This window comes from Mastomys coucha, unplaced genomic scaffold, assembly GCF_008632895.1.
Source record: "Mastomys coucha isolate ucsf_1 unplaced genomic scaffold, UCSF_Mcou_1 pScaffold14, whole genome shotgun sequence".
NCBI classification, from domain to species: domain Eukaryota; kingdom Metazoa; phylum Chordata; class Mammalia; order Rodentia; family Muridae; genus Mastomys; species Mastomys coucha.
Window position 1 is genome coordinate 114,122,952 of NW_022196896.1, and position 21,260 is coordinate 114,144,211.

General features: G+C 46.4%; 2 long non-coding RNA genes across 4 annotated transcripts in view; one reads left to right on the forward strand and one right to left on the reverse strand.

Annotated features, from left to right (window-relative positions):
• Positions 1 to 2,836: 2,836 nt before the first annotated feature.
• Positions 2,837 to 3,742, reverse strand: LOC116089281. The gene is made up of 2 exons (XR_004118259.1): positions 3,505 to 3,742; positions 2,837 to 3,164 (listed from the first exon to the last, which is right to left on the reverse strand). It is a non-coding gene; the product is annotated as an uncharacterized LOC116089281 (long non-coding RNA).
• LOC116089280 overlaps positions 3,533 to 21,260 on the forward strand; it is a 30,427-nt gene continuing 12,699 nt past the window's right edge. The window contains exons 1-5 of one of the 3 annotated variants that reach the window (XR_004118257.1): positions 3,533 to 3,765; positions 4,694 to 4,856; positions 5,326 to 5,477; positions 9,526 to 9,711; positions 11,861 to 11,911. This is a non-coding gene — a long non-coding RNA (uncharacterized LOC116089280). Of the gene's footprint in view, positions 3,766 to 4,693; positions 4,857 to 5,325; positions 5,478 to 9,525; positions 9,712 to 11,643; positions 11,739 to 11,860; positions 11,912 to 21,260 lie in introns of those variants that run through there. The other 2 variants (XR_004118256.1, XR_004118258.1) reach the window with 2 other exon arrangements.

The window sequence follows — 21,260 nt, forward strand, 5'->3', positions numbered from 1 at the left end:
CAAGACTCTAAGACATTGCAATGTATGATGTCATAGAATAAATGTTGCTTTCCAAAAAGGAGGAATGGAGCATAGAAATGGAGTGTATGATTCAAGCAAGACAGAAAGGCAGCAGGGAAAGCATCTTGTACCTCTGGGTCCACCAGTATACAAGGTATGTGGTGGTGGGATATAAGGTCTGAATGTCTTATACAACCCCAGCTCTCTGACCTTGCCTGGTGCAGTCCACAACATGGCCTCTCTCATAGGCTGTCTTAGCAGACTTTCCATATTCCTGGCATCGCTAACTTCCTGGGGTCTCAATGATGATAGTTCCTCACTTCAGCCTCTGAGAGACTGCTTGTGGGCCACCTGATCCTGCCATGTATTGTCTTCCTTCCCAACATTCCTTTTAAATCTCTGTGGAAGTCCCCACAACCCTATAACTCCTGAATTGTAAATGCCCAAAAGACCAGGATCCCATATATTTGGCAAGATGAGCCACCAGCTTAAAAAGTAGCCAGGCCTCCTTAAACCACTGCACAATCAGCTTCTGAGTGCCTGTTTACCTGACCATAGTGAAATCTGAGAAAAGCCCAGGGATGGTGCCGCCCACCGTAGGCCTTCCACCCACATCAATCATCAGCCAGGATAATTCCTCACAGACATGGCTATAGACCAATTTGATGCAGATAATTCTCCAATGGAGGCTCCTTCTTCCCAAGCCACTCTAGATTGAATTGGGGTTGACAATAAAAATAATAATAATAATAACCATGACAACAAGATCTTTCCAGGGCACACCTGTAACTTACCTTCACTAACTTGGCCCAATCTTCTACTTTGAATTTACGCTACTTAATCCATCAGGCAGGTGAGAGCCCTCAGAATCCAATCACTTCCCTAAAGCCCGTTAGCTGGCTGACAAGCCCTTAATATGTAACATCTCAAATGTAAAACCATAACAATAGTAGCTTTTGTTGGGGGGGGAGAGGAAGAGAGAAAGAGAGGGGTTTCTTTTCTATAGGATCAAAAATCAAGGACCCCCTAGCGAAAGCATTAAGAACCAGAGACAAGAAGAAGAAACAACTTTTCTTTTCAGGAGTTCTTTTTATGAAGTGGAAAAGGGAATACAATAAAAGAAGTGATGGAGGATTGGCTTTTATTAAGAGGAACATATTGAGAGTGCTCCTGGGATTGGATGTCATGGGCATGGTAACTGTAGCTGGTAGAGAAAAAAGCAGACAGTGCCTGCATCCTGAGGGAGGGCTGGCATCAAGAACTGAATTGCTAGGGTTGATCTTGGCAATGAAACATCACTATGGTTGGGAGTCGAGTGACCCACAGCCTGGACAATTGCCTGCGGTATCCCCGCAGCTTCCTGGGAGTCAGAGGACAGAGTCAGAGGAGGAGAGAGGGAGAAGAGGGTAACTGAGTCAGCGTGCTGCCCTCCGAAGCTTTGGGAGTCACACCTGTGTGTACCTGAGCTCCACCGCCAACCAGCTTCCTTGTCTTTGGGCAAGTTATTGAGATTTTGTGAGTCCTTGTTTCACCATCTGTGGGTGGGTCAAATAATCCATGTGCCACAGGGAAAGCATTCCAGTGACCTAAGATGATATTTGGAATGCCCAGCCCTCAAAAGTTCAGGACGTTGACTATTGGCATCCTCCCTGGCTTGAGGCCACTCAATGTAGTTGAAGGTGACTGCATCTAGCTGTCAACTAAGTGGAAGGGGTTTCCAAGACTAGGGGGAAGGCCATCTTCCAATCCACTGTTATTATCTAGAGTGCACTCTATGCTACTTTAAGGCCACAGGAATTGATCCTGCCTTATTCATTCCTTCACATTTCTCCAGTCACAGCCACTGTAATATTGTCATGCTTAGAAAGTACTTGGGAGAAATAAGGAAAAGATCAGGAGATCGACTCAAGAAACATTCTCTTTAAACATTCTCCAAACCAAACCCATCTGCCCCTTGCCTCTTCCTCACAGAGTCTACCTAGTGAGTCTGGCTGGAAGCCAGGAGCATCAGGGCTCTGGACTGGAAGCATCTCTGGCATAGTGGAAATCTACATGCTTCCTTCACTGGCCTCTTTGGAAATGGTGGGACAATCTCCCCCATCACATTCCTTAACCTTAGATCTCAAATTTTATTGCTGAGACTCAAATCTCCAGTGAGGGCCTCCTCAGTCCCAGCAGACTCAGGCCAGTCCATCTCCAGGATATGGACTCAAAAAGTTAAGTGTAGGTGACACAGATGTTGAAACTAGATTGGTCAGAATCACCCTGTCCACAGGTAAGAAAGAAGATGCCGGGTAATTTATTCTTCTGTTATTTTGGTTCCTATTCTAGTTCATCCCCTGCCCCATGTCATGTGGGTGACTTCATGGCTCTTCCTCTTCCAACGGACTGCCTTGATGGAACCTGGGCTTTGTTTTGTGACATAGCTGCAAGAATCATGGGAATTTTCCTCACCTCTGATACCCTGACTCACTCTCCTCATAAGCATAACTTTTCTCCATTCTGCTGTGAACCCCTTTTCTGCTAACCCAAATTTAGTTTCCTCACTAAATACAATGAAGGCTAAAAAGAAGACATCAAACAAACCCTGAGTCACAAGTACAATGGGCAAGCATACTGGCCGAGTCCGGGTGCGATAGGTGAGTCCACTGGGGGAGCCCAGCTGCACGTGGTTCCCTAGTCTGAGGTAAATGAACCTCCCTAAGGACACTGTGAATAACAAGATCACAGAACCACATGACAGGTGCCCACTACCACTGAGGTCTGTGAACCTCACTCGTGCACAGAACCATCCCTGGAAACCCATCTCACTGTTCAAATCCAATGTTCTTTGATCTCAATGTTGATAATACTGTGCTTTATTCATGCAAAGTGGCTCAACTTGGCTTTCAAGGATGAGCCATTCAATGTAGAGGTGAGTGGGCAGGTACTCCGTTCTGTGCCTCTGGAAGTATTCACGTCTAGGATAACTAGACAAAGGGACATGCTCTCCCCTGTATCCTTCATTCACAGGGAAGAGGAGAGGAGCCTTGAAGAACCACCATGTTGTTATGGGGAGGGTGAGGAAGGCTGAATCAGGAAGCCAAGCTGTCCCACCAAACATAACTTTTCTCCATTTTGCTTTTTTTCCCCAGATTTAGTTTTCTCTCTAAATACGGTGAAGGCTAAAAGAAGAAATTAAATAACCCATGTGAGGGACAGATGCAACAGGCAAGTGTTCTGCTTTAGTTTCCCCCATGGTGCCTCATGAAAGTTTAGTGATGTACATCGCCTCAGGGTATTGACCAGAAGCCTGTGCATCTCATTAGCCTCTTGGAGTTTCTGTCATGGAAGCGCCTTCCCCTTTCTCAACTCGTGTATGTTCTTCCTATTTCTTCAGGACCAGTGTGCAGTGAGGCATGCAGCACTTATCCCATGGTTTTGTAAGAGGACCTCTCCTTAAATTTGGGGCCCATGAGACTCATCTATTTCACCCAAGACCCGGCTTTGCTTGACCCTCCTCACTCTGAATCTTCCTCATGGCCACCTTCTCTTCTCATTCTGCAGAGCACTGGCTTTCTCCATCTCCAGAAGAGAATAAATGGCCTTCGGAGAAACTGAACGTTCCAAAGCCAACTGTGACATCATCTCACCTACCCTCTCTTGCAACTTCTGCCTTGCTCACTGGAACCCTTAAGCATAGCCAGAAGGCACTATATAGAAAGTCCAACTGCCTGGAGCTATCATGTTCTGTAAAAGCCCAAACCTTGGCCCTTATTGGTTGTGGTAGGTAGTTTTAATTGTCAACTTGACATGACTAGAATTACCTGGGAAAGGAGTCTCAATGAGCAATTGCCTAGATCAGATGGACCTGTGTGTGAGCCACTGTGGGTGACACCATTCCCTAGGAAGTGGGGTGGGGTAGGAGTGAGCTGAGCAAGGGTATTATTCATTCACTTCTCTCTGCTTTTGACTGTGGATTAATGTGACCAGTCAGTTGCTTTAAGCTCCTACCTCCTTGGCTTCCCTACAGCGATGAACTGTAACCTGGAGCCAGATAAACCTTTCTCCCTTAAGTTGCTTTTGTTGTGATATTTCATCCCAAGAACAGGAAATGAAACTAAAACACTGGGGAAATGTGAGGAAGGTTCCAGAGGTCTAATGGGGATGGAACGATCCAGCTCACCCCCATTCTTACAGACTTCACTGTTCGAGTCCATCCTCCACCAGCACTATATGAGAGACCAGCCCCTGGGTCCTTCCCTACTCCCCTCAAGGAACTGTGAGAGATAATGCCCTCCCTGCTTTTTCCAAAATCTTTGCTATGAATCAATAATTAAGCCTGACAACCTTCTGCCGGGCACTGATTTCCACACTGATTTCCACACTGATTGCAACTTCAGGACAAAGAACTGGAAGAATTCTGGTGTCCTTTAGTTCTTCGAGGCTCTTAGTGGTAAATACAGAGGAATAAATACAGAACAAATAAAAGTAGTATCAACTGAAAAGTGTGAGCTGAAGATGTTAAGCATAAGCCCATTCCTTACTGGGCTTTCCTATCCAGGAAAAGGGAGGATTGGGACAACCATGTTCTTGGGAGTGGGCAGGGGCTGAAAACTCCCAGGATCCCCTGCCTCCCCTGGGCAGACATGGAAGCTCCAACTGTTTAAGAAGATCCAGTATGATCGAGCATCTGTTCTCTGTCTTGGCTTAGCAGTTCCAGTGGGAGTGAAAGAAGGATAAGCCTGCACAGGGATTGGCGCACAAGATCAAAGGAAAAGAAGAGAAACAGTACAGCCGCTCTCCTCTGGAAAGCCTGAGGACACACATGGATCACTGCCAGCTGAGCTCCTCCTTTGGACTGAGCACCCGTGAAGGTCCTGACTCTGGGGAACTCTCAGGATCCGTATCACTTCTTCATGTTCGTCCATGGTTATTTAAGCAAAGAGCATCACTGGGGGCTTGAGTTGGGGCTTGAGTTCTCCCAGTAGGGCAGAGCAGTGGAGAGCATGGGCTTCGGCTCTAATGAAAGCTGGGGTTCCTCTTAGGGGTGTGCAAACCATGTGTTTTTAACAACTTAGTAACTTGCCTTTGCCCCGGCTTCCTCACCTGTAAAACAGCAATAAGAACAACACAGGACTGTATATGGGTTCATGGAGCTGAGCCACATTCCTGGCTCACCTGTAAAACAGCAATAAGAACAACACAGGACTGTATATGGGTTCATGGAGCTGAGCCACATTCCTGGCACATACACAAACAATAGTACTTGCTGTTATTTACATAGCAATGGTTTCAGTAATATTATTCCAGTTGCTCATTATTTACTTTTTCTGTTTGTTTTAGACAATCTTATTATGCACTCCAGGCTCTCAAATCTGGATTCTTGTGCTGCAAACTCAAATGTTGAGACTACAGGTATCCTTATGCTGCAAATGCTGAGACTACAGGCATTGCTGCCCTGTGCCACCACACTGGACAAGAGCAGTTGATAGCACGTGAGTACTACTGTTTAGAAGATCAATGATTGATAGCCATTAACTATTTTTAAAATAGATAATTGTTTTTTTTTTCTTTTAAGAATTCAGTGTAGGTGGGTGGAAAGGAGGGTGTATGTGTATGTGAGTGTGCATGAGAATATGTATGTGGTATGTGAGTCTATGTATGTGAGTATGTATGAGAGTGTGTGTGTATGTAAGTGTGCACATGAGTGTGTATGTAGTGTGAGAATGTGTGTGAATGTATGTGAGTATACACATGAGTATGTGTGTGAGTGTGTATGTGTGTGAGTTTTGTGTGAGAGTATGTGTGTGTATGTGAATGTGCATGTATATTGCGAGTGTGTGTGTGTGTGTGTGTGTGTGTGTGTGAACACACTTGTGTCAGAGGAAGACTTGTGGCTATCAGTTCCCTCCTACCATGTGGGTACTGGGGATCGAACTCAAGTCGTTAGTCTTAGCAGCAAGCACCTTCAACTGGTGAGCTGGCCTAATGGCTACAGTTTGTTTTGATTTTAATGTTTCAGCAATACAGCCTACTTTTAAAACTGAGTAAACAAAATAGACTGTGGAGGAGAAAGGACCACCAACAGCATCAAGCGTGAGACTCTTACTGGGAACAGCTGTGCCTCTAGGCAGACAGATGAATCCGGGTGGCCTTTGATGTCTCCCGAAGCAGGGTATTGCCATGAGTCCTGGCCTCCCCGGAGCTTTTTCATCATCCCTAAATTGGAATCTGCTGCAGAAGCTGTTATCAGCAACTTCGAGCACACTTCCCGGAACAGCAGTTAGAAACCCAGATAAATGCTCTCATTTCCCAAATGCTTGACTAGGGAATGTGAACCCCTGAGTCACAACTCTTGACTTCTGGGTGACCTGACCTTTGAGGTGCTGGCCCGAGTCATACCACCTGACCCTACATCACTTGTGTTCTTGGCAACTGGCCATCTTCTCTGTGTCGACAAGCTCCTTCCTCACCCAGGGGGCTGCCATGTGGATTTCACAATGTTGCAGGGCTCGATGGGCTATGGGCAGCCCATAGAGATCTTAAACACAATGGAGTCAGAGATGCCAGCAACTGTTGCCACTCGCTCCTTTGAAACAGTTTTTGAAGAATGTTGTAAGCCTGGCTGAGAAAAGGCAAATAGAGCCCTTCGTGAATCAGTTTGGCAAGCTAGCCCTGATAGAAGATAAATGTGCTGCAAGCACATTTAGCAGCGACAGGAGAAAACCACAGGTAGTGGATAGGCACAACAGAGGAGCCTCTTCTGTTACAGAGCCCTTCCTGTGGAGTGCCTGCTCCCCAACTGACCTCTCCACAGCCCCTTCTAGGACCTTGTCTGGGATGAGATAGGCACATTATTGAATCCTAATGCTCTTCAAAGGCTGATCTGGTTTTCAAGTGGGCTGGTGTCCACCTTCATCTTCACTGTGATATTTGACCCATTGGTCCTCTGGTCTTATTTCTGGTACTGTGGTCTCTATGGGTAAGGAAAGGAACTGCAGTTCCAATGGCCCTTCAGAGACTTCAGTAAGAAATGCACATGATGCTCAGCTATTCTGGTAATGAAACAGATGCACATAAAAACAACAGCGATGTGTCTACACCAGCGTCTGTAGACACGGCTCAAGGGTAAAGCACTTGCTACGTAATCATGAAGCTCTGAGCTCAGATCCCCAGCATCTGTGTAATAGCCTGGTGTGATGGTACCATTCTAGTAACCCTAGAGCTGATGGGGGAATAAAGACAGGAGGATCCTGGGGGCTAAGTAGCCAATCAGTCTATCCAAAATGGCTAGCAAGTTCAGTGAGAGAGATGCTGTCTCAAAAATACAGTAGAATTAGAGAAAGATACCCAATGTCTACCTTGGGCCTCCAGCTTGACAAGTGCACCTGGATAGGCATGAGCACATATGTGGGTGGCCGGGCACATGCACACACACACACACACACACACACACACACACTTGAAACAAAAATTAAAGTGGAAGACCCTACCCTTTGATGAGTCCTCAAAAGGCATCAGAAGAAAAGGTTCATTCACACACTTTCATGGTGGGAACCTCACTGCCCATCCAGGAGGCAGCTGCATCTATCTGAACTTGAACCTAGATCCTTCCACCTTGTGATCTATCTCCCAGGATTTCATCCCCGTGACTATGCCTCACACATAAGCTTTGTAAGGTTGTGGTTCATAACGGTAAGGTCTGAGATAAGACCATTGGACCGGTGTGCGGGAGGGTGCGTGATAAAGCCATCAAACAACTCAATCTTCCTGTTACATGCCCAGCTACACAAGATTACAAATTATTACGAGCAAAGTAAAAATCTAATGCAGCCTCAGGGCTTGGAAGGAACCGCATGAAAATGGATTCACATCTTGGAGGCTTATATTTTTGCATCTATTTTTTTCTCTATTCTCCATGTGATAAGTAAGGATGTTACTTTAATAAAAAAAAAATTTTTAATTCAGGATTGGGAAAGGCCTGAGTGGACACCGAAGCCTGGGCTGTCAGTTTGGGTTGGCTGCTGAGGCTGCCAGGGAGGTTGACAAAACCAAGGGATGCTGCAGGAGGCGAATGTGCAGAGCGGTCCTTCTTGTCCTTTAGATGACAAGGTACTGCACGCAGATTTGCGGACACAGTCAAGATGAGGATCTATCTGCTAGAAGCTTCTATTTAACCTTTGCCTGACTACCCTCTACCTCATTGCCTAAGTAAAGGGCACACATATATCTTGCTTTCTCCGCCAGAGTCTACCCAGTCGACTTGGGAGTAGTCCCCATATCTGACCACAGAGAGCCTGAGAACAGGCTGCTCCCGTATGGCCAGAAGAGGGCGCTGTGAGGCAGGACAGGCTTCAGATTGCCAGGCCTTCAGTCTACATTTTAATTTAGTCTTTTAACACGTACCGTCCATTGCAGAATGGAACAGAACACCCTGGCTACCGTTCCTGCATAGGTTACGTGCAACAATTATGCATGATCAGTGTACAAGCTTTCCAGGGATCTGTAGCTACACGGGACTGATTTTCCTCTACACTGTCCTCTTAGACAGTTTGGTTCCTGCCTTTGCCCAAACTCTCACTTCCCAAGATACCTTTCATCTTCCTCTTTCACGAACAAGGCCACTGTCCTTGTCTTACACTTGGATGTAGGGATTTGGGGCCTGTGTATTGTGCACACTTGCTAGATCTAGTACCTGTCTCAGTGTGGCCAACTATGTGAGCTCTGAAATAAAAAGCTAGGAAAGGAGTTCCTGGATCCCTGGACTGGGAATTCACTGGTTCTGTGTCCAGTACTTTGGACTTTGGACCATGGTGACAAGGCCTTCCTTGTGGCCAGTGTTGAAAGAGCCCTCAGAGCCCTCAGCTTTAGGGAAAGGTCCTCTTCATATTGCTCCCTAGCTCACTCATACCAAGATTCTCCTAAGACAGCTGTCCATTCCGTCTCTCAGCCGAGGCCCCAGCACCCACTGCTAGCTATCTGCCTCTGGTTCAGTCTCCGGTATTCATTTTCCCCATGTGCCCAGCCCAAGACTTCTTCCTGGCCTATGGGACCTCTGGGCTTTTACAGTGACTCTGGCCACAGCCTCTCTGAATTGTTGTGTGGCTTGTGCTCTGCACCTTCCTAGGCAGGACTTCTCATACTTCAGTCCATGAGCATCGAAGTAAAGCCAGAAGAGCCACTCAGCTGCTGTGGCGTAGCTATCCAGTTGTGAGCCCTGCTCCCTTGGAAATCCTGGATCAGGATCCTCTGGATACACAATGAAGAAGGTTACAGGGTCCTCAAATGCAAAGGGAAGAGCTCATTCCAACCATCTAGAAAGAGTGAACGATAGTACCCACTGGCTCTGGGGCCTGGCAACCCTACTCTATTCCCTTGCTCTGACAGGCTCTTCGGGTCCTCATGTCACCATCCATGATCTCACTCAGCCTCAGGATTTGAGACCCAGCCCTGACTTACTTAATCCAATGATGTCTTAAGGCCATCGCTGTTCTTGGCTCGGGTCCAGCTTTGTCCCTCAAAGGAACTCTTTCCTTTCTACAGGTCCCAGTGATAGTCATTTGCCTTACACCTGCTGGGGTATGCATCCCTTATAGAAGGCACAGAACAGAAGATGTATGGAATAGCTCCAGAGCTCAGGGCCCAGCCAACCTGAGTTAAGGTATTATGACTGACTACAGATCTGTGCAGGGATGTCCAGGAGCCAAACATCTATTCTGTTTATTCCAGGTGAGGTGGGCCAGTGGGTGAAAGTATCTTGGGTAAGCATCTCTTTGTGCCCTGTAATCACTCAGGAGATTCTGTCTCCCCTTACCTCACACCAATGGTGGTGGAAACCATCTCTGAAGCCAGACCCTGCCATCCAGTAATATAACCAGACATCTTAGCAGGAAGGGAAGGGAAGGGGGGCTAAGAACAGTGCTCCAGGACACTCCCGAGGACATGGAGCTCCAAGGTGCTTGAGCTGCTTGATGTGGCCCTCTGAGAGGAAGCAGCCTTTACAGGACACAGGCGTCCCCCACACAGCTATACACAGACACAATAAGGTGATAGAGGACACTAGCCAGCAAGACCTCGCTGCATTTTCCAGAACTTTAATTTATCCCAAAATGCTTGGAGTCCATAACACCTTCAGCAAGTTTCACTCTGCATTAAACAGAAATTGCTGTCCTGCTCTGAAAAAGAGAGGTTGCAGAGGAGCCAGGGTCCTCAAAGAACACACTGGGGGTTCTCAATAGGCCCAGAGAAGGACAAGGTTATGATAAGAGATAGGAAACACATGACCAGGGCATTGGGAACCCACATTCATCTAGCCAGGGGTCAGAAGCTTGATTGCTGACACTTGGCAGCTTGCAGAGGAACTTGTGACAGAATTTGGGAGTAGAAAATTCTGGAGGACCAGGTGACAACGTGTACTGTAAGATACTTCATCTAGGTGACTCTGTAGAGGAATCAGAGAGGGAAGAAGGAAGGAGAGGAAAAGACCCCGATGAAGCATCCCAGCTCAACCTTTTCCTCTGCCTCCCCTCCTGCCATCCCTACCCAGAGCCCAAGTGAACTTGATGAACTGCCTCCACCAGCTGCACAGCCAGTCTTACATTTATGGTTGTCACCAGCCATTAAAGACCATACCGATTAGCCAGGAATTCTTCATGGGGGTACAGAAGGATGCAAATGAAGGTTGACAACATGGAGCTGTGGTGGAACCCAACGCTCTCTGAAATGATTCATTTTGTTGTTTGGAATTGACAGCAATCCTTCTCTGGGCAGGGACCACATCCGCAGAGAGTGTGATAAAGCTACAAGAAGCCATGAGAATAACCATGGTGACAATCTTATAGTTTGGCTGCCATAAATAAGAGGTGTATTTGCTTTAAGATGACACAGGAGAAAGGCAAGCTACTGTGATAAGAACATAGAGATGGGGAAAATGATGACTCTTCTTCAGTCTTCTAGAAAGAAAGTACAAGTAGCTGACCATCTTCCAGAGCTGGTGTCCAAACCCAAGGTTCTCTTTTAACGTTATAATGAGAGGGACATTGAGCGAGGAAGGAGGCTCATTGGACCCTTCCTTCAAGCTCTTGGAGATCATTACAGATTAACAAAGGGTTGTAAGAAAAAACAGAGAGGTCCATGTGCCTCATACCTGGCTTTCTCCAGTAAGAATGCATTGCACAGTTGTTGGTTAACTTCACCCCCAGGAAGTAGGCATTGGTACAATGGTTCTGCTCTTGAAGAATTAAAGAACCCTTATTGAGATACAGAAAATATTGGATACTTGTATGAGAGGTTTCAGATGCCTACTCGATAGAGACACTAGAATGGATTATTGGGTATGAAGAACTTATTATAAAAAATATTACACCAAAGGTAAACAAACAAGATGGGAGGGACACTGAAAAATATTAAAGCTCCAGTACCATGGATAGGGGCTGGTGGGGGCTCTTTAGAGAGGAATTGGGGTCCCATGAGTCAGGAGCATGTTGAGGGTAGAGGGTAGAAAGTGGGGAGTTGGAGATTCTCTTCTTACAGCTCTAGGGAAAGGGGTGGTTTCATAGTCTGTAGCTAGGCTCTCTGGTTCTCAGGCAGGAGGTAGGAAAGAGCTAGGAAGCAGGGTATGTGGCCACCAATACCTCCTTTGAAATAAACTTACTTCCCCAGGTGAGAAAACTAGGTACCTGGAAATCGGTAATCTGAGGACCCACAGCCTCTAAGTCAGGTGTCAAAATGTGTGAGAAGGGAAGAGCTAATGCAGGTACTGTAGCTTGAACAATAGTCTGGTCAGAATTCTAAAATTATATTCTAGGTTGTAGATTTTGAAAAAAATCTAAAGTTAAATTAAAATGTAACTGTGATGGTTTGTATATGCTTGACCCAGGGAGTGGCAATTTTAGGAGGTGTGGCCTTGTTGAAGTAGATGTGTCACTGTGAGCATGGGCTTAAGACCCTCATCCTAGCTACCTGGAAGTCAGTCTTCCACTAGCAACCTTCAGATGAAGATGCAGAACTCTCAGCTACGCCTACACCATGCCTGCCTAGATGCTGCCATACTCCCACCTTGATGATAACGGACTGAACCTCTGAACCTGTAAGCCAGCCTCAATTAAATACTGACCTTTATAAGACTTGCCTTGGTCATGGTGTCTGTTCACAGCAGTAAAACCCTAAGACATTGTCTTATGACAACTGAACAGGGAGCAAACACCTAGCAAGGAGTTCACATACATGTAATAAGCATGTTCACACATATGTGGTCTGTCAAGCCTGTAATCCCTGCCTTTGAAGGCTGAAGGTGGAAGATCAAGAGCTCAAGGCCAGCTGTAGCTACTGTTTTGTGGCCAAACTTTCTCTGGACATAACAAATGTATCTACACACCCTAGACAGGGATCACATGACAGACCAAAGTACAAAATACCACTAAAGTCCAACTTGGTGAACCAATGAGTTTTACGGAGTTACTTACAGGAATATGGGTGAGGGGTCACATACAGGAGCAGAAATGACTCAAAGACAGCTGTATCATCAAGGCCCACCCCATCATGAATGACAGCTTACAAACCAGCACACTGCACAGCCCGCAGGCAGCTCAGCAAGTTGGAGAGTGTCCTTTCCGAGGGTCTTCCAGGCATCTCAGCTGGTTTCTGCTTCTTCCAGGCAGCTGGTCTGGTCTCAGTCTTCTCCGCAGCTCAGCTTCCCTTTATTTGAGATGGACTCTGATCTATTGTCTATCCATCCATCTATCCATCTATCCATCTACCCATCCATCCATCCATCCATCCATCTAGACTCTGATCTATTGTCTATCCATCCATCTGTCCATCTATCCATCCATCCATCCATCCATCCATCATTTATCTATCTATCTATCTATCTATCTATCTATCTATCTATCTATCTATCTATCATCTATCTTACCATTTACTCTGATAGGAACTGGATAGGAACGGGGTCTAGTAAATATGGCTAGTTTCAGGGACTTCCTGAAACTACTTTTGAGTTGTTTACTTTCCTATTTAAGGAGCCTCCTTGCAGGATAGAATGTTTCAATCTCAGAGAAAACTGTTACACAGTAGTGTCGCTTGGAGTTGCAGCCTGGCTGGGCTATAAGCTACTGAGACCCTGTCTCAAAAAAGATCCAAAAAAAATTATAAAATTAAGAAAACAAACAAAAACATCATTGTTGTTGGGAAACCCTGCTACTTAAAGTCAAAGTCTACCAAGTCCAGATAGCTTCTCTGAGTTGGGTTCAACGTGGACGACTCCCTTTTTCCAGCAGTGCTTCCCCCTCTCTGACCTTGTCTGGGGAGGCCAAGCCCCACACTCTGCCAGAGGAAGGTCCTGTAGCCCTGGGCAAACCTACAAGTTCAACTTCCTCTTCCCCAGATAAGAACATGCCCTAAGAACCAGACCAGAAAGTACTTGAGATTCCTGGAATGTCTTTCTATGCAAACGAGGCATTCTTAGTATGTTAAGCTCCAGCCAATGATTTTACATTCACCCTGAAAACTCCTTCGCACTCTCCAAGGTTCATACATAATCCTTGGTCACCCTGAATAAAGTGTATGTGTACAAGCTCTTTGACTGAAGGTCATCTAGGAGAACTGTTTCATTGGGTATGGTCTAAAAGAGCTGTAATATGGAAATCCTCAGAAATCCTTCCTTGAAGAAGGCCTTCCGCTCTCCACCCCGTCCACGCTCACTCCTCGCCAGACCAGGATCCTGCAGACTCCATCCATTCTGGATTCCACTTCATCCTTCTAGTGGCACCTGTATACTCTGAGGGAGGAAATGGAGGATCCAGAACCACAGCTGGTCCCCAACATGCATACCACAACTGTGACCCTCAAGACTGCCTTGATAACCTGTAGAATTACAACTCAAATTACTGAAGGAAGAAATACCTAGGCAGAAGTCCTAATGTCGGGAATTATTGGTGTCTTAGTTTTCATGTGCTGTGACAAAACACAATGAGCAAGGCAACTTATAAAAGAAAGCATTTGAGACTCGCGATTCCAGAGAGTTAAGAGTCCATGACTGTAGGGAGTGTGGGATTGTGCTACCAGATGGGCATAAGAACTGGTAAAGTAAGCACCCACAAACCCCAGGAATCTCAGAGATCTGAGATGGTAGGAGTAGAACTGACCCCTCCCAACCTCCAATGGCTGCTCGGGAACATCCAAACACAACCACCGACTGAGGACCACAGGCACTCAGAAGAGTACCTAGAGTTCTTCTCGATGCTAACGAAGTATCTAGATAACCTTAGCCCTCATCCAATGGCCTTTCCTTCCCGGATATTCTCATACCCTTCCCCCAAAAAGTAGATAATCCCTGGTTCACCCCGAATAATGTGGATGTGTCCACATCCACCCCCAGTATAAACAAGCAAGGATCATCTCAGAGATCTGCTTTGTTAAAAATCATCATGGGGAAGGCCTTCCCCTGAATGAGCAGTGACACTAAGACTCCCGAAGAAGGCCTTTTCTCTTCTCCTGCCCCTCAGGTACTTGGCACATGCTCCAAACCAGACTGGTTCCTGCTTGTCTCAGACCCTGCTTTCCCCTTCCAGTCTGTCCTGTAGCAGTGTCTGACGCCCCAAAGGGAAATGCAGACTATAGACTCCCCATTCAGAACTTTGCCCTGCCTTCTCTGGGCCAGAATGTGTGGTTCTGCAGGTTCATTGTGGGTTCTGGGTTCTTCTTCTCTTTGGCAGCAATGTCTGGGCCCAGCCAATTCACCTGTTCAAAAAAGAGAAGGCAGGTCTAGAGCCTGAGTTTTCCTTCAGGGCATCAGGGCATCAGACACCGATACATACCAGACGAGAATGAGAAAGCCAGGTCTGAGCTGAGATTAATGTTATCATACTGCATTCTGCCTCTCCTCTCTCTCTCTCTCTCTCTCTCTCTCTCTCTCCCCCCCTTCCCTCCCTCACTCCCTTCCCCCCTCTCTCTGTGTGTGTGAGAGAGAGACAGAGAGAGACAGAGACAGAGAGAAAGAGAGAGGGATTGGATGCAGTCAGTATTCTGGAAATGGTGTGGGCTTTTGAAGCATCAAAACCCACCCCCATTTACACACATCTCCCACAAGGCCATACCTCCTAATCCTTCCCAAACAGTTCTACCAATTGGATAGCAAGGATTCAAATATATGAGTCTATATGGACTATTTTCATTCAAACCACCACAGACGTGCCTTTTAGTGTGTGTGTGCGTGTGCGTGTGCGTGTGCGTGTGCGTGTGCGTGTGTGTGTGTGTGTGTGTGTGTGTGTGTGTGTGTGTGTGGTCTTTGCATATGTGTGTGAATATTCATGTATGAGTGTGACAAGGCTTGCTGTGGAGGTCAGAGGAGAACCTAGAATGTCTGTTCCCAGTTTCTACCTTGTTTTAGGGAAAGTCTCTTGTCACTGGCCCTAGCTTCCAGGGATTCCCTCCCACCTCCCATTCCTTCATAGAAGCAGTGGGGTCACAGACAATCTATGCTGCACCCTGTGTTCATGTGGGTTCTGGGGGTATAAACTGCTATTACCACACTTGTGCAGAGAGTGCTTTCTCAACTGAGACATCTACCCAGCCCTGACAGGGCCTTTCTCACACCCTCCACCGTTCCCTCCGGCCTCTGAGCTAACTGACTCCTGCCAGCACTGGATTATAAATATCTTATGTCTTTATATCAATTCATTCATCTAATAATAAATATTCATATATACACATCAGCCAATTAGTTTTCTAGCTGTTAGGAAAGCAGGTGGGAACAGAAGAGTCCCCGGGGAGCCAGCATCCAAGTCTGCCCCTCCTACTTCACCTCATCCCCTCATAACTGCTCTTGAGGGTCTTTACCTTCCAGAAGGGTGCTACCAACCTTCCAGAGTGAGTTTTCTGTGTGGCCCATCTGATCATTCCATGCTTAGACCCCCCCACACACACATTTCCACCATTTTGTCTGCTTCTGTCCAGCAGCCATTCTTACCCCTTTGTTGTCTGCGGTCCACCCTCCACCCCCATCCCACCCGTCTCACCATCCATCTCTCCCATCTTTTTCTTCTCCCTCCAAAATTGGCACTGTCTCCCAGAGCCTGTGTGTGGCACGCCTTGAAAGAGTTCTCCTCTGGCTTTTGTGCCTGCAAAAATCCCACTCATTAACCTTTTCATCAAAACTCGGCCTCTGTCAAATGAAAAGGAGACTTCATGCGCTGAGGGATGACTGGATGGCTACGTATCGATCGGCTTAATGCACACTTGCTCTGAGTAGACCTATTTCAGGATTGTTCCCATCGTAATGTGTGCTATACCATTATAGTGTGCCAACAATGATCTTTTAGGGTGGGGCAGAGAAGGTACTTTGTGATGTCTGTATGTTTATTTATTTAGGTGAAATAATAGTTACTTATATAAAGCCTTTTTCAATTTCAAAAGACTAAAAAGGAAAGAACAACAAATCACAAAAATATAACCACTGTAAGAGTCAGGCTTAGTGTTCCCTCTCTTTCTCTCTCTCTCTGTCTCTGTCTCTGTGTCTCTGTCTCTCTCTGTCTCTCTCTGTCTCTCTCTGTCTCTGTCTCTGTCTCTCTCTCTCTCTCTCTCTCTCTCTCTCTCTCTGTCCCTCAACTATTGTGGTTTTTTTTTCCACTTAAAATGAATTAGGCTTTTGGCAAAAATTATTGCATTGATTTCCAGCTAGGTCATGGAATATGAATCTGTGGCAGGCTCAGATAACCTCAGCTGGCTGTATCAGTGCCACATGGGTCACTACATCAAAGGCCTAGGTCTCTTCCCTGTGCTTTCTCTGACTCCTCCTAGGAGATTGTGTGTCTTCCCCACGTTTCATCCTTCTGTGTTTGCTAAGCATTTCTTATTCGCTTACAGTGGGATGTTGTTGGTTGATGGTTTTTTTTTTTTTCCTTTATTGCGTCCTATGAAAAATCAATACTTTCGACTCTTTCTTAATCGTATTTACTGTCCTATTTCTTGGAGAAATCGTTCTCCCTGTCTGTGACTTGTGTGTGTGCTCACACCCCTGCATCTTTCTGATTTTGATGCCTTCTACTGGTTTCAAGCTAAGGATGTCTTTATTCTAACCAGAGACTAAGAGTTATTCCTCCCTCTCTCCCTCTCTCCTTCCCTATCCCCTCTCTCTGACTCTCTCTCTTCTTTTTTTAAAACAAACAAAAATCTTGTCTTTAAAAAAAAAAGACTAGTTGGAGACTCTTATGAAAGAGTAGGGGGAAGGATTCTGGGCCTTGAAGGGGATAGGAACTCCACAGGAAGACCAACAGAATCAACTAACGTGGATCCTTGGGGCTCTCAGAGACTGAACCACCAACCATAGCACATACATGGGCTGTATCTAGGCCTCCCTGCTCATATGTAGCAGATGTATGGCTTGGTCTTCATGTGTGTCCTGAAGAGCTGGAGCTGGGGCTATCCCAAAAGCCTGGGTGTGGGATATGTTCTAGCTAGACTGCATAGTCTAACCTTGGTGGGAGAGGAAGTGCCTAGCCTCTCAGAGACTTGAAGTGCCAGGTTCGGGTTATCCAGGGGGCCCCTACCTGCTCAGAGGAGAAGGAGAGAAGAATGGGGAGAGGAATGTGGGAGAGAGTGACAGGGAGGGGGTTGGTGAAAGGGATGTAAAGTGAATAAGTAAAAAAATTAAAATTAAAAAAAAAAAGACAAGTTTAGCTATGGGTCTTTCCTGGAGGGATGATGTCTCGGCTCCCAGTTGCCTTCACTTGTTCTGTTCTCTCTTAGGAGACAATATTTTTTGGTAAAGTGCAACCCTGAGGGAAATAGGGGAGGCATTCCATCTTGAACATCCCTGTCTTTGAAACAGAAAAATCAGAGTTTCATTTTTTTTTGAAACATTTATTTTTAAGGGAGGGGTTACCAGGGTGCAAGTGTGAAGGTTGGAGAACAACTGGTTAGAGTCAGTCCCTCACCCTACCATGGGTGTCCTAAGTATAGAACATGGGTCTCACAGCCAGGAACTTTACACACTGAGCCATCCTCAAGTATTTTATGGGGTTGTAGATGTGTAAGATTCCCACACACTCTGGATCTAGCAGAGCTATTTGTCCCTCAGTTTCTTCTTTTGACAGTTGGAGAATGGAAGCTTTTTGTATACTCTCTTCGGAGATTATCTCTGAGTTTCGACTCCTGAAAGCTTGTTAGCCATACTATCCTGAAATATCCACAGCATGTTAGAATCTTTCTGTGACATCAGAGTGGATTATCAACAAAAGACTGGGATGTTGGGTGCCAGGAGAAATGGCTGTGGTCCACGTTTTACATACCAAAGGGGACCTAGCCTCCAGGTTCTCCCAGCATCCCTCACTCAGTCCCTACCTGTTACAGGACATGGCTGGCACACCCTGCCCTCTGCCCTGAACTTTCCAGCCCAGGGATGGGCTTCCTCTCCTCCAGAAGTTCTTTCCTATAGAATCCAAACATTTTGGGTTTTGGGCTCTCTCTCTCTCTCTCTCTCTCTCTCTCTCTCTCTCTCTCTCTCTCCTCTCCCCCTCTTCACTTCCTCTTTCCCTGTTTGCTCAAGCTCTCTCTCTCTCTTTCTTTCTTTCTTTCTTTCTTTCTTTCTTCCTTTCTTTCTTTCTTTCTTTCTTTCTTTCTTTCTTTCTTTCTTTCTTTCTCTTCCCCTTCCCTTCTGTCTCCCTCCCCATTGCAACTTCCCAAGCCTCATTCCTTGGGATCAGTGAACCTGCCCAAGAGCTGCTTCCCCATAAGCAGACTTTATATACTTTAATTTGGCTTAAATTGGTTCATTTCATCAGTGAAGAATAACTTATCAAAACCCACAAGCAACCTGGATTTTGTTGGCTGTGTTTTTCCTTGTGATCTCAACTTCCCTTGATGGCAGGCTATGAGCCATCAATTCTGATCTTAATTGCTAATATTAACTCTCAGGTCACACATAACTCATTACACAGTAATTGTGTGTGTGTATGTGTATGTGTGTATGTGCTTGTATGTGTGTATATGTGTGTATGTGTGTGTGTATATATGTGTGTATGTATGTGTATGTGTGTGTATGTGTGTGTATGTGTGTGTGTATATATGTGTGTATGTATGTGTATGTGTATATATATGTGTGTGTATGTGTATGTGTGTATATATGTGTGTGTATGTGTGTGTGTATGTGTGTGTGTGTGTGCATGTATATGTGTTACAGGATGGGTACAAAAGGGTTAAAGAGGCCGTTGAAATTCAAAGGAACCTCACTCCTACAGACAATGAGGTAATAGGGAGGCAAAGAGCCATTGCTGGTGGGTAGATGAGATTTTAAAGAACTCAGCTGGAGAGCTGCTGAGGGAGAAGAGAACTGAACTCATAATGAAGAGCCATGGAGTTGAGCCAGGCCTAAAGAGCTCAGGGCCAGAGGTGCATAGGACCCAGGCCTGGGGCTGAACCCCTGGAGATAGTAGGGAGTTCTCTGCTTGTGGGCCAGTTGGCTCACACACCCAGTGATGAGAGGACGGGTGATGGGCTGGATCATCATCCTCTTAGGTCTCCTCTTTTTGGTCCTTTTAGGTCTGCCTCTGCCTCTGCCTCTCTGCCTCTGCCTCTGCCTCTGGTGAGGGTGCTGTGCACTCTGCCATCAGGTGTGCCTGGTCATTTCATACATGGATTTTTATGAAATGGTTTTCATACGCCATGTGTCGATATGTACACAAGCCAGTTTAAGAAATTTCTAGGCAATGCCTGGTTGGGATGACCTTCTCCATACTGTATGAAGATGTATCTCTGTATTTTCAATTGTTAGCTGCTGCCCAAACAGAGAGCTAAGTGCTAGCTCCATCACCAGTTTTCTATACGTAAGTGTTTATTCTTCCTCGCCTGCCCAAAGGGTGATTCTCTGAGATTATCATATTTAAAAATGTATGGTGAAAGTCAAAGAGTCCTTAATGCCAAAGGGCAACCCTAGAGATGGATCAGGCATTGTCCTGCTGCTGATTGGTTCAGACTGGAGTGTGGCTTTTGCATAACAAAGAGCTGACAGCTGGAGCGATGGGCAGGGGAACTTTCAGGGAGGCAGAGGCACAGGCAGAGATGCAGGAGATGTGAGAGAAGAAGAGAGAAGAGAGACACAGGAGGCTTGCGGGCAGATCCAGGGAGATGCGGGGGTGGGGGGGTGGAGGGGGAGACAGAGGGGAGCTGGATGGAGCTGGAAGCAGGCAGTGAGAACCACCTTGAGAGACTTAATGGTGGAGCAGTCAGGTTAAGTTTAGGGACCTAGCCCAGAGCCTATCCCAGCAAAAGGCCAACAGCTTTAAACTATATAGACGCTTCCATGTCTTAATTAAACATCAAGCAGAACTCAGGAAAAGCCCCACAATAGTGTCTCCTATATTTGTGGATGGTCTTTAGCAGCTCGTGCTTGCTCCATGGTGGTGTCTATGAAGATACAGGGTCATTCCATCTCTGCATCAGGGCTCACAGACAGAATCAAAAGCTGCTTGTGGATTGTATTCACTCAGGGCAAGACAGCCTGAAGCCCCTCCTTTTCACCATACAGGGCAATGTAGAGTAGGGCACAGCCTGCCGTCTTTCCCTCACAGAGGAATTCTGCACGTGAGAGTGAAAGCGTTAGTGGTCTGCTAGCTGGCATACGCCTGGCACTATTGAGCCTATCTCCTCTCCCTGGTTACATAAGCTCCTCATCTCCAGCCACCACTTTGTGCCCTTTCTCACGTGTTTGTCTATGCAGTGCTAAGTGTCAGCCGACTTGAGACCCACACCTGGCTGCTGATTCTGATGACTGAGAACACACCAGCCATCAAGGGCCTGCCACGGTGAATCGAGGTGCTGTCTGAGCCCCATCTGAATATTGTCCCCTGCAGTAGGTGACAAGATCGCCATCCTTCCTGCCTCACACCCCTCCACCTTTCTCTTCTATTCAACCGATGCTGGAGTTGTCTGAACAGGACACAAATGTGCGTCCTCGGCATGAAAGTCCTGGCCCTCCTCTAGCCACTTAGCAAACTGTTTCTCTGGCCATCTCACACAGGAGGCTCTGCCTGGGCTGTAGCACCTGTGAGGTGTTAACCTCTCTGTCTCCTGAGACCTCAGCGTTCACACGTTCACATAGACTGAGTCTCCTCTCATCTCCTGTGAGCTCAGGAGCCTGACTGTCTGTTCTCTATGCCCAGCACAGCCTAAGACGAGGAAGTCAGGGAGAAAACTCAAACTCGGTTTCATTTTGCTGACTCCTTTATCTCTGGTTTCTCAGAACGGGTCTCTCTGCTTCTGTAGTACCTACCTTCTCACAGCCC